At 56.9% G+C, this 12,861-nt stretch overlaps 1 long non-coding RNA gene across 1 annotated transcript; it reads left to right on the plus strand.

Annotated features, from left to right (window-relative positions):
- The first annotated feature begins 3,082 nt into the window (after positions 1 to 3,082).
- LOC133248548 (uncharacterized) lies at positions 3,083 to 10,714 on the plus strand. Its single transcript, XR_009736751.1, has 2 exons — positions 3,083 to 3,642; positions 8,320 to 10,714. It is a non-coding gene; the product is annotated as an uncharacterized LOC133248548 (long non-coding RNA).
- Positions 10,715 to 12,861: the final 2,147 nt, after the last annotated feature.

Consider the following 12,861-nt stretch of genomic DNA (forward strand, 5'->3'; position numbering starts at 1 on the left):
TATTGGTGAAGGGTTTTTCACTTTTTGGGCCAATGTTTGCTGCTAAGTCTCCATATCCCTTACCTGCTGTGTCCCTGGCAGTGTATTGATTAATAGAATTGGTGTAAGTAGTAGCTTTAATGTTTAACCCTTGAGTTAATTCTTTTTCTTGTTGTAGCCCACCACACCTTTGCCCTATAGGAATGCAACTTTAATGCTTTTGGAGGGTGGCACCTGACTAATCACCTTTAGAGAAAAATTAGTTTTCTGAAGAAAGGGTCTTAAAATGTTAACAGGCCTCCAGGCCAGAAGATGATGCAAATCACCTAAACTTTTGCATATGATAAGTTTGCAGGAAGAAAGCCTGGCTTGCTGCATGACTCTACCCCTTCCCCCATTATCCTCTATGCATAACTTAAGGTATAAAAACTACTTTGGAAAATAAAGTGCGGGCCTTGTTAACCGAAACTTGGTCTCCCCATGTCGTTCTTTCTCTCACCTTCTGGCTGAATTATTCAGCCTCTTTGCTCCACTGAATTTCCTCACTTAGCTATCCTTATTTCAGCCTCTTTTCTTCACTGAATTTCTTCGCTGAGCTATCCTTATTTCACCACTCTTTATATCCTTAATTAACGTTTGATTAAGCAGTTGTTTCCTGATCCTCGCCGACGCCGTCCCCGCTTCGAATTCCCTGGATCCACCGGGGCTGGACCCCGGCAGTCAGCCATGACTGAGCGACTGAACTGAACTGAACTGAAGTAAATCAATCCTGAATAATCACTGGAAGGACTGATGCTGAAGCTGAAGCTCCAGTACTTTGGACACGTGATGGGAAGAGCTGACTCATTGGCAAAGATCCTGCCTGATGCTGGGAAAGATTGAGGGCAGGAGGAGAAGGGGACAACAGAGGATGAGATGGTTGAATAGTATCACTGACTCAATGGACATGAATTTGAGCAACCTCCGGGAGATGCTGGAGGAGAGAGGATCCTGGCGTGCCGCAGTCCATGGGGTCGCAAAGAGCTGGACGTGACTCAGCACTTGAACAATGACAATGAGAAGGAAGTAGGTCCCACATGCCGTGACTACGAGCCTGCGTGTACAACTAAAGACTCTGTGCTGCAACTGAGGGCCGGGGCCAGCCAGATGAATAGATAGGGACTCAGACAGATATTGCACACTCAATCACAGCAGCCAAAAGGTGGAAATAACCCAAAGGTACATCAGTAGGTAAATGGATACACAGAAGTGGCATATCCATTAAATGGAACACCACTCAGCCATAAAAAGAATGAGACACGGATACAACACGGATGCCCTTTGAAAACATGCTAAGTGAAAAAAGCCAGACACCAAGGACAGCATGTTGGGTGACCCACTGACATGAAATGTCCGGAAGGCAAATCCAGAGAAACGGAAATGGATCAGTGGTTAACGGGGGCTGAGGAAGGGAGGATGGGGAGTCATCACTGCTGGGTTCAGCTTTCTTTTGGGGAAAATGCTCTGGGACTAGATAGAGGTGAGAGTTGCCCAACGCTGTGAATGTCCTAAATGTCGCTGAATTGTACACTAGTTTTTTTTTTGGCCATGTTGTGTGGCACATGGCATCTTAGTTCTCTGACCCGGGGTTGAACCTTTCCCCCTCCTTTAGGAGTGTGAACCACTGGACTGCCAGGGAAGTCCCCGAATCGTATACTTTTAAGTGGTTAAAATGGTGAATGTTACGCTGTGCATGCTTGACAAAATTAGAGCTGATTCCTCCTACAGCTGTCCATACAGGCGAGTAGGGTGTCCCCAGGGCGGCAGCAGAGGTGGAGACAGGTGGATTCAGGTCAAGGTTGTCAAAAGACAGAAAGGACAGACACGGTGATTGCTGGGATGCAGGGGCGGAGACAGAGAGCGGAGGATCTGGGCTGACTGCACCCTGTGTCTGGGTGGCCGGGCGCCTGTCCCGTGGGTGGGGAGACACAGGAGGAGCAGTCTGGACACGGCGACCCCTGTGGGGCTTTGGCAGGCGGCGGTGTGCATGGGTCCGGGCTGGAGGTCACATCCAGACTCCTCGTGAACAGATGGGAGTGGGTCCTGCCTGAGCAAGAGTGGGGGCCAGGAGTAGGATTGGGGACAATCCTAGGGTACCCCGACTGCAGCCCGCATTGCAGCAGGCGCCTCTTCCCCTCTCAGAAGGCTCCCTGCTGGGTGAGGACTTGTGTGGTCACCGAGCACATTTGAGGGGGGCTTTGGAGAGGAGCCCCTGAAGGAAACTGAGATGGCCTGACCAGAGGTGGGAGAGGAGGGGACTCCGCAAAGGGTGGACTGGCCTCATGGAGCCCCAGCGCCACCTGCTCGCTCTGACATTTGCACACACGTGTCTCCAGGGTGATGAGAGTGAAGTGGCTGGGAGCTCAGATCCGCCACTCTGCCCCGGAGGAGCTAGGAAGCCTGGGTGGGTTTCTGCACCTTGGCACTGACGCTGAGCGGGTCACTGAGGGACATTCTCCGCCGTGGGGCCGCCCTGTGCACTGTAGCACGTTCAGCATCTCTGGCGTCTGCCCGCCCAAGCCCAGGAGCCCCCTGGGTGTGACAATCAAGGATGTCCAGACATTGCTGAATGTCACCTCCGTAGAGAGCGCTGCCTTAGACAAAGCACTCCTCTCGGGGCTTTGGTTTCCTCCTCTGCATAACCAGAGCAGGTGGAGCATCGTAAGGACTCCAGGTTGGTAAGATAGTAAGAGGAGGTGCGGAGTGTCAGGCCCAGCACGGGCACCCAGCAGATGTCACTTCGAGGCGGGTTGGTGAGGCCCTGGGTTTGTGAGCCCGGCTTCAGGGCAGGCGATGAGGAGCCCAAGGTGGCCCTGGGAGACACCTTCAGGAACCTCTTCTGAACGTTGTCACTGCTGATGCCTGTGCCCTGGGCCGTCACACACTCGGGAGGCCCCAGCCTGGCTCCGCAGCAAGCTGGAGGTCGGGGGTGGGAGGGGAGTGCCTGCCCTGGCTCTGCTGTGAGCGGCTGGCCCTGGTTGTGAGCTGTGAGGCTGAGAGGAGTGGGCTTCATGGCTTCCAGGGGCCCCCTGCCTGTCTCCACTCTGAGCAGTCCACCCCCAGGTCAGCCAGGAACTCGCCCCATGGAGCAGGCCCCCAGAATCCTCTGTTCCTGGGGACCCACCCCCCGCCCCCCAGCTGGCCTGCGACGCCCTGGTTTTGGCCCTTGAAGCCCCACGTCCGGGCGAATCTCTCCTTTCTGGGCGGGCGGCCACCTGGGCAGCCCCAGTCCAGGGACGTGCAGCCAGGCCCCAGGCCACCGAGCTCGCCAGCTGGGATCCCCGCAGGCAGCCCGGTCGGGTCACCTCATTAGGGCTGGAGCAGAAATAGAACCGCAGCGCCAATTAGCAGCTGCTCGTGCACCGGGGCCAGCAAATCCACGGCCGCCTCCCCGAGGACAGACACTGCAGGGTCATGGAAAATTCCACAAGCAGTCTTCCTCCCTGGAGGGCGGGGCCGCAAGGACGCCCGTCCCTGGGAACGCTCAGGCTTCACCTGTTGCCTGTCCACGGGCTGGGGTGGGGGAGAGCCTTTCGGGGCAGGGGAGGTGGGCCCCCAAAGACCCTGCTTCCATCAGCCGGCGGCGGAGTGGGGGGATTTTGACGTTCGTTCCGCACTCTCCGGGTGAGTCCGCTGGGGGGATGAGGTGAGTCCTGCCTCGCCCTGTCCTGTCCAGAGTCTGGGATCCGGGCTCTGCACACGCTCTGCACCTGGGCCCTGGGGGCCCCTGCTCGCCGCCCTGCCCTAGAGGCTGGCTGAGAAGCAGATGCCTGGACGGGGCCTTGCACACAGCTGGCACTGGGTCACTGCTGCCGGGAGCCAGTTCCTGCCTTTCCGACTGTCGGAACTCCAACCTCGTGGGGACCCATGGCAGTTGGTGTGGGCAGACACCCCTGGCTAGCGGCTGAGGACCTGCTGTGCTCCAAGCTGCTCTGCTGGCCAGCCAGGGGACCCAGGGCCATTGCCATGTTGCTCCAGCCCCCCACCCCGTCCCTGTCCATCCTCCCCCGCTGCTCCTCCTGAGTGGGGGAGGGGCAGCAGAGAGAGCTCGAGTGGGGCCGTCAGAGATGCTGGGGCGGAGTCCAGCTCAGACTGAGGCGTGGCGCTGGTTTCTGGGCCCCCAGTCGCCCATCCACAAAGTGGGGGCGCAGAGTGAGGACTCTGAGGCGCCCCCACCCCCGGCTCTGACAGTGCATGGCTCCCAGGAGCGTTCCTGGCCCCGGGCGCCGGGCCCATCATCTGCCATCATCTCTGCCCTCTGTGCTCCGTGCCCTCCCTGGGCGGGGTGCACGGGGAAGCGTGGAGTCCAGGTGCACAGAGCTGGCTTTGTCTCCGGCTCGCACTTCTGCAGAAAATCCACCCCTTCACTACCCTCTTCCTCTTCCAACAAGGAAACAGGCTGAAGCGGGTACTACCACGCGTCACAGCGCGAATTCGGATCCACAGGAAGACGTGTAAAGGAGGGCCCTTTCCAGGGGGCCCCTCTCCCACGGGGGGGGCGTGGCCTGCAAGTCTGGGCTAGCTGAGTTCCGCCCCCATCACAACTGCCGCCCCACCCCCCACCAAGCCCCACCCAGCAGGCGGGGCAGTAATTCCGGGAGAGCCTGGCCTGCTCAGGGACAGTCAGTCTGGTTGCAGTTGAGAAGCGAGGGCCTCAGGGTTGTGTAAGCTGACTTCTCTGGTGTTCATAGAGCACCTCCTAAGTGCTAGAGCCCACCTCCCCCAGGTCCCCAAATTGATGAGAATCCCTGATGTTGGGGGATGCTTGTGTCTCATTAAGGCAGTTTCTCAGGTGTTGCTTCCTTTGATCTGTTCAGGAACCTGTGCGGGCGTCCGGCCCATTTTACAGATGGGGAAGGGGAGGCCCAGGGAGGGACAGGGGCTTGGCCAGGTGGTACAGGCTTGGCCGCACACGGAGACTCGGGAGCGCCCAGGAGATGAGGGGAGAGCGGCGAGGGGAGCTCTGGGCACCTGCTGGGAGCTGGGTCCCTCGGTCCCTTCCAGGGCCCAGGGCCAGGGCTGGGGAGGCAGGCGCCGCCTCCATGGGTGGTTAACGTGAGGAAGCTCGGATTCCTCAGTTGGGGGAAGCGCGCCTCTCTCGCAGCTTCTGAACGCTTGGATTCCTCCTCCGTTCTGTGGGTGCGGTGACTCAGACCCGTCGGGGCTCCCACAGGCCACGGGCTGGACGCCTAGCTGGGGGACTCTGGGTGTGGCTGAGGCGGGCAGCCATGGAGGAGCGTCTGGGGTCAGTGGCTGACAGCGTTGACCAAGGAAATGAGGAAGCAGGGGAGTGGGCCGGGCGGGGGAGGGCTGCACCCCGCCAGGCTCCACGGTGCTGGCCTTGGCTGAAAGCCCAGAGCTGTGAGGCTGGGAGGCTGGGAACCAGGACCCAGCAGGACGCCTCCTCCCGCTGCTCCCAGCCCTCCTTCACTCCACCCCCAATTCACCCCCCCCCCCCCCGCGCCTTCCCCCTCTTCCCTCCGGCTCCTTCCCTCTTCCTTTGATCTTGAGAAGAACCCAGGGAGACGTGCAGGGTGGTGATTATGACCCCATTTTACAGATGGGGAAGGTGAGGCCAGAGAGGGCTGGGACTTGCTCAGGCATCCCCCTGTCCCACCAGCACGTCCTGCCCCAGTGGAGAAGCTTCTCCTAGACTCAGCTGATAATGATAAACTCTGCGGCCTGACCAGGGAGCAAGAGCTCTGCCTTCGAGCAGATCCTGCCACGGCCAAGATCCACCAGCCGAGCTGGGGTGAGGGTCCAGAAAGAGATGACAGGCTTCCAAGCCTTACGCAGCCCACCCGGAACGGGGGTCCTACCAGAAAGCCTTCAAGATCCCTCAGCCAGGTCCAGAAAGAGATGACAGGGTTCCAAGCCTTACGCAGCCCACCCGGAACGGGGGTCCTACCAGAAAGCCTTCAAGATCCCTCAGCCAGAGTGATGCGGGAGGAATGGGAGCTGGTGTGCAGAGACACCCGCCTCACGGACTCACAAATTCGAGCCCAGGGGGCACAGAGGAGCCTCTGCAGGCAGCACCTGGGGTCTCTGGGAGCTGCCAGGCCCACCAGTTGAGAGGGCGCCTGGCCTCGTGGACTCTGGCCAGAGTCCCCTCTCTGTCTGCCTTCGCAGGCCTGGGCTCCTGCCCTGTTGGCCACCCGCCCCCTGCACACGGCCTGATGTTCAAGGCCAGGGCAGGAGTGTGTGCAGTCTTGGGCTCAGGGGCGCAGAGCAGGCCGCTGGACTTGGGGGTGCCTGGAGGGCTTTGGCCAGGGCAGCGTCCCACTTCAAACACAGGGTGCGTTCCTGCCCACCAGGCCGCACCCCAAGCAGCCTCCGGGGCTTGTTGATTCCGCCTGCCTCATGCCCCGCCTGCCCGGTGGCCCGAATCTTGGCTTCACTCTGCGCCATCTAGAGATGGCTGGAAGGTGCTGCAGGGAGGAGCTGGGCCTCCAGCCGAGGCTCCGTGCTTCTGGGGTGGGGGAAGCGTGTGTGGGCTGGGGGCCCTGGTGGGGCGGGGAGGGGCGTGGAAATAAGGAGAGAGGGGAAGGCCCCAGCCCGCTCCGCTCGAGGAGGTGCCCCAGGATTCCTGCACCGAGGCTGCCTGGGCTGGCCCCGGGGCTCCTCTCCTCCAGCCAAGGTCCAGTCTGCCTTGGGCCATGCGGTGAAGGAGGGGCTGAAGTGGGCAGAAGGCCCTTGGAGGGTGCCCTCGGGTCACTTCACAGCAGCCGTGCCCTGGGGCTGCCTTCAGATCCATCACTGCGGAGTCCCCTGCCCCAGAAGGGCTGGTCCCCGCCCCCTGCGATGTCCCGGTGGGAGCTGGCTGGGCAGCCCCTGTCCTCTGGTCGTCCAGAAAGCGGGCAGATGACGAGGAACGGCCGGTGCAGACCCCACAACACATCCCTGGGCCTCGGGACTTGTTGCTCTAATTGCAGAACTGGGCGGTTAAAGACCTGATCCTGGGATTTTAATTTTGTTCCCGGCGTCTGGATGGAAGGGACCAAATGACACGCCCAGGGGTGTCCTGCTCCCCGCACGGGAGTGTCTCCTGTCTGTCCTGGCAGGTCTCCTGTCCTTCTGTCTCCCCGCCCCCACGTATCTGGTCAGATCGAAGTTTCCAGGATGTAAAGTTCATCCCAACCTTAGAGCCTGGAGGCAAACATATCAGCCCACCGGCCTCCCCCAGCTTCCACCTTCTCTGGGCTCCTTCAGGAGGAGCACTGCACAGGCCGTTGGCCTTTGCAAACAGCATCTAGGAAAAACTCCACAGCCATCAAGTCAAGCAGCAAATGTTCTTGCAAGAGCAAGGCTGGGCTCAGACACTGCTCAGGGAACGGCGTCCATACCAAGACTCTTCAGGGAGATAGTGAGGAACCCTGGGTGTGAAAGAAAGCTGAGCACCAAAGAGTCGATGCTTTTGAACTGTGGTGTTGGAGAAGACTCCTGAGAGTCCCTTGGACTGCAAGGAGATCCAACCAGTCCTTCCTAAAGGAAATCAGTCCTGGGTGTTCATTGGAAGGACTGATGCTGAAGCTGCAACTCCAATATTTTGGCCACCTGATGTGAAGAACAGACTCATTGGAAAAGACCCTGATGCTGGGAAAGATTGAAGGTGGGAGGAGAAGGGGACGACAGAGTATGAGATGGTTGGATGGCATCACCGACTCAATGGATATGAGTTTGGGTAAACTCCGGGAATTGGTGATGGACAGGGAGGCCTGGCATGCTGCAGCCTATGGGGTGTCAAAGAATCGGACATCACTGAGCGACTGAACTGAACCCGGTGTGAGCTGGAGCACTGCCGTTGGCCAGAGAGGACACAGCAGGCAGGAGGCAGACGAGGCATTTTGCAGATACCTGTTTTTGGCTAGAAAACATTATGTAGAAATAAAGAGCAGTTTATAGCAGGGGTCTTCCTACTTCATTTTCCCTATCAGTTTATAAAAAAAAAAGAACAGAAATCCCAGTACGTGCATGCTGATTTATAAACACCTATGCATGGACCTCTATTAGTTCACATGCCAGGGCTTCCCAGGTGGCGCTACTGGTAAAGAGCCCATCTGCCAATGCAGGAAACATAAGACATGTGGGTTCAATCCCTGGATCAGGAAGATCCCCTGGAGGAGGAAATGGCAACCCACTCCTGTATTCTTGCCTGGAAAAGCCTATGGACAGAGGGGCCTGGTGGGCTCCAGTCCAGGAGGCTACAAAGAGTCGGACATGACTGAGCACACACACGATGTGTGATGCACGGACCTTTATGCTAAATATTAGTAAGATTCAATCTGCTTTTTTTTTTTTCAGCTACAAGAGAAACGGACAGGGAAGTTTGGCTCTCTCCGCCCCCACACCCACTGCGTCACTGTGGCTGCGGCTCCCGGGACTAAGTCCGACACGTCCCAGGCTCTGAGACCGTCCAGGACAGCGTCACGCTCTCCTCTGAGCCGGGCGGTCGCTGTTCCTAGGGCCGCCGCTGCAGGCGTGGCGGACGCCCGTGCAGCGCCGGGGGAGAGCAGGGGCTCTGTGACCTCCGGACCCAGGGTGTTGAAAGCTGTCGTCGCTGTTTTTCTGTCTTTTGACCTCCCGGCCCACCCTCCGCACAGCAGAGAAGACGGCCCCCAACCTTTCTGAGCTCTCACAGCTTCTGCCATGAGAAAGAGGCCTGTGATCTGCTCCCATCTCAGAGCCGTCCTGGGGAAGGGATACATCAACCCAGGTCCGGTCAGATGCCCACTGCTGCCCCGCAGGGCTATGGTCAGGGAGCAGGGGCTTAAGAGGACAGGGCAAGCCAGAGAGACACTTGTGTGTGGGGACAAGGGGCCCCAGGAGCAGGGGGTGCTGGGCGGTGTCCGGGGGCCTTCTCCACTGCCAGAGGGCCATTTCTAAGTCACATATCAGCTCATGTCACTCTCTTTCCTAAAGTCCACTGGTAATTCCTGCTCTTTAACAGCCAAGGCCCCCGTGATCTTAGCCTTCTTACTTTGTTTACATCAATAAATGTTCTCACCTTCTTTTATGAATGGAAAAAAAGAAAGACAAACTCTCAGAACTAACAAGAGATTATCTCATGGGGTGGAGGGGACTGCATCCGAGGCAAAAATATCCAAATCCCACTTACATAAAACACACGGACACCCAGCAAGGCGAGGGAAAGACTCCTACGAGACCCCATAAAACTTCCCTGAAGCTCATAAAAGGTATGGCTAGAACCAGGTAGGTGGAGAAGGAGATGGCACCCCACTCCAGTACTCTTACCTGGAAAATCCCATGGACAGAGGAGCCTGGTAGGCTGCAGTCCATGGGGTCTCGAAGAGTTGGACATGACTGAGCGACTTCACTTTCACTTTCACGCATTGGAGAAGGAAATGGCAACCCACTCCAGTGTTCTTGCCTGGAGAATCCCAGGGATGGGGGAGCCTGGTGGGCTGCTGTCTATGGGCTCCCACAGAGTCGGACACGACTGAAGCGACTTAGCAGCAGCAGCAGCAGCAGAACCATGTAGGAGGGAGTTTTCTTGGCATAAAGTTGGGTGAGAAATTCACGGAAAGGCAAGCCTCTCTGAAAGATATTTCTGAGTCTCTTAAAATACAGAATATTTCCAAACAAACAACTCTTTGTCGTCCCTCTACTCAGGGCAACCCTGGTAGCATTTTGGGGGCCTTCCTGCAGTGGATGTCATGCGGTCACCCACCCCACCCATGCCCCGCTCTGTAATGGTCACGGAGTTTGGGGGTGGCTGACCACAAGCCTTGCTCCAGGGATGGGCCCTGACTGGCCTAAGCAGAGTGAGGCCACCCGCCTTTACAATACGCTTGCTTACAGGAGAGCAGGCACCCAAGTCTCAACTGGGCGGGGCAGAGCTCTCACTTCCCTGGCTGTGAACAAGGGTGCCTGGAGCCATGCCAGCTGCTGGCAGCCAAGTTGTGACGATGAGGGAAGTCAGCCTGAGACCCAAGGCTGCCCACAGAGTGGGGACAGGATCCAGACCACCGCAGAGAAACGGATCTGCAGCCTGGATTGCATGGTGTCAAAAGCCTTTCAATCCTCTTTAGCATTTCCATCAGCTGAATTATGTTTTCTTCATCTGGAAGCACCTTAGCTGACTCAGTGACCTAGAATTTTCCTTCTGGATCTACACACTAAACTCCCAATAGATGTTGTAACCTGCCTCTTACACTTAACAATAAATTGTCAACCTTGTTAAAAAAAGAGATGAAGATAGATTTTTAAAGGTTGCAGGGTCACACTGGTTGTCTCATAATTCATTTGACCCGTTTCATTTGGAGCAGGGCATTTAGATCGTTTCCAGCTTTTCACCATTTTCGATAATTAACAGAGAGCCTGTATAAATCTTCACTCGTTTGTCCAGCTATCCCCTTTGGATAAATCCCCAGGAGAGCAGCCAGAGCATCACAGCCTGTGCGTCATCACTGGGCTTTCCCTTCATCTTATCAAACTGTACTTCACCGGCGGGACACCTATGCACACTCCACCAACAGCTCTTCCTGACACGGCTACCGACATTGTTCTCGTCCATCTTTGGTGGCCTGTTGATTAGTGGTATTTATTTTTTTATTTAAAAAATTGCTGAAAAGCCCTGTTTTCATTTGTTCACTTAGCATTTGTATTCCCTCTTTGAATATGTCCTTTGCTGTACATATTGAAAACATACTTAATTATAAAATCAGACTGTCTCCTCCTGGGGTCTTTGACTTCCTCATTTATAAGATGTAGCACCGTGTCAGCACGTTTTAACACCGTGTCAGACATGGCATACGTTTTGTCCAATTAAAAAATACTGTTAAACAGTGGAGCATATTTAGGTTGTCAGATCGGTTTTCGTCAGATGGCCCCTGCCAGAGGTGGGCTGGTGGACGGGAGGTGTTGAGGTTCCTCCTCGCCCTGGCCAGCTACCTAGGGTCACACTCACTGAACAGGCTGGTGTGGCATTTCCAGGTCTCAGGACTGGTTTGGGGGAGGCAGCTGATCCACGCGGGCCAGCAGAGGTGCACGGTGACCCCGTGGCGGGAGGCGCACAGCTGCCCCACGAAGCGGCTCACCCGTCGCAGGGGCGGCGACCGTTTATCCTTCACGGTGCTTGGTTACAATTTTGTTAAATGAAAGGGAATTGGTTAGTGGTTTGTTGTTTAGTTTCTCAGTCGTGTGTGACTCTTTGCAACCCCACAGACTGTAGCCCGCCAGGCCCCTCTGTCCATGGGGTTTTCCAGGCAAGAATACTGGAGTGGGTTGCCGTTTCCTCCTCCAGGGGATCTTTCTGACCCAGGGATTGAATTCATGTCTCCTGTGGTTACCTCATCTCAATTTTGGGGAACAGTTTAAGTTTTGCTTTTAATTCTCAGATGAGTAAGCAACAAGTGACCGGGGTCACATTAGCCTTGCCCATCTGGGAAAATCAGCTAAATTAAGCTTTGCGTGTGTGACTAAGCTGGTTTTGTCTGCTCAGGGCATCTTCAAGTCTGGTCTTTGTGTGTGATCTGCACGCATCTCCCACGTGTGGGTCTCCGAGTGTTTGACGCATCCATGGGAGACCCTGAGCAGCCTTTCACTGGCCCAGGGATCCCACTTCACAGCCAAGAAGAGGGTGGAAGTGAGCCCATGGCCACCAGACCCCTGGTCCTACAACATGTTCCCACCACCCAGGGGCTGTGTCCTGATGGAGAACGAAGCCCTGGGTGCCGGCCTTCGGAGTGTGGTGTCCGCTCTTCGTGGGAGCTCTGACCCGTGAAATGGCCTGGATTCCAGAGTGGGAACGCTTCCAGAGAAAGACACAGGCAGAGTCTCACTGCAATTCCAGCTGCGTCTGCTGCCTGCTCACTCTGGGCATGTTGTGCCAGAAACGAGCAGGCAAGGAAAGGGGTCTCCCCCAGACCACTGGGGGAGGGAGGGATGCTCCCATGTGTCGGGGGCAGCGAGGACGCGTTTGGCACCTACAGGGACCACTGGGGTGTCTCTCTGCCTTTAACGGCAGGTGGGCAAATGGAGTAGCCGTGGCCTGAAAGGGCGCCCTCAGCCACCAGTGGCTCTGAATGAAGCCTGCAGGGTGAGAGCTGGTCATGCCAACAGGTGGTTGACCTAGATCAGCAGAGGTGCTTCTGGGGGAGGGTGAAGTCTACAGCAGGGAACTTGGAGGGACAGGACGAGTGGCTGCCGTGGCTCGAGGATCGAGTCAACCTTCCTCTTGGAAGCTTTTCCAGAAAAGGGACAAACTGGAATCCTGGAGACTTCTTCCTAAATGGTGAACTTCTGTGAGGCTAGCAGATCTGAGCGGGGCAAAGGGTGAGCTTTGTGTGCAAAGAGCATCACAGCGCCCAGATTCCCCGAGGACCCGGGCTCTCCCTCTCCTCGGTCAGGGGCAGCGTTGGGTGCTGATGGCCGGGAGCTAAGACCCTCCTTGGGAACTGCCCTCGGCAGAAGGCATTTGGGGACAGCCCCCTCTCAGCAAGGCTCCACCTGCTCCTCTCAATTCAGACATCTCCGGGGGCCTTCCTTTGGGGTTGGCCCGCGGCACCACTGCAGCCCCTCCCAGTTCAGCTTCTCCCCGACAAGCCACCTGCATGCAAATACGTCTCACCACCTGCTTGCTGGGGAACCCAACCTGCGTCACACATTTAGCTACGCCCCAACCCCCACCCGTTGTGCATTACGCAGCTTCCTCTGGCTTCAGCAACGATGCTCCCTCGGCCTGGAATCTACCAGGCTCCTTGCATTTTGTCCCGTCGCACCTACTCAACCTGAGACAGCGGCCACAGCTCTGTCAGTGGCCCCGACTCCTCAGGCCTCAGTGAGTGCCGTTCCTTCATTGTTGTGTTCTTTTTTTTTTTTTTC

This window comes from Bos javanicus, chromosome 5 (assembly GCF_032452875.1).
Source record: "Bos javanicus breed banteng chromosome 5, ARS-OSU_banteng_1.0, whole genome shotgun sequence".
Lineage (NCBI taxonomy): Eukaryota > Metazoa > Chordata > Mammalia > Artiodactyla > Bovidae > Bos > Bos javanicus.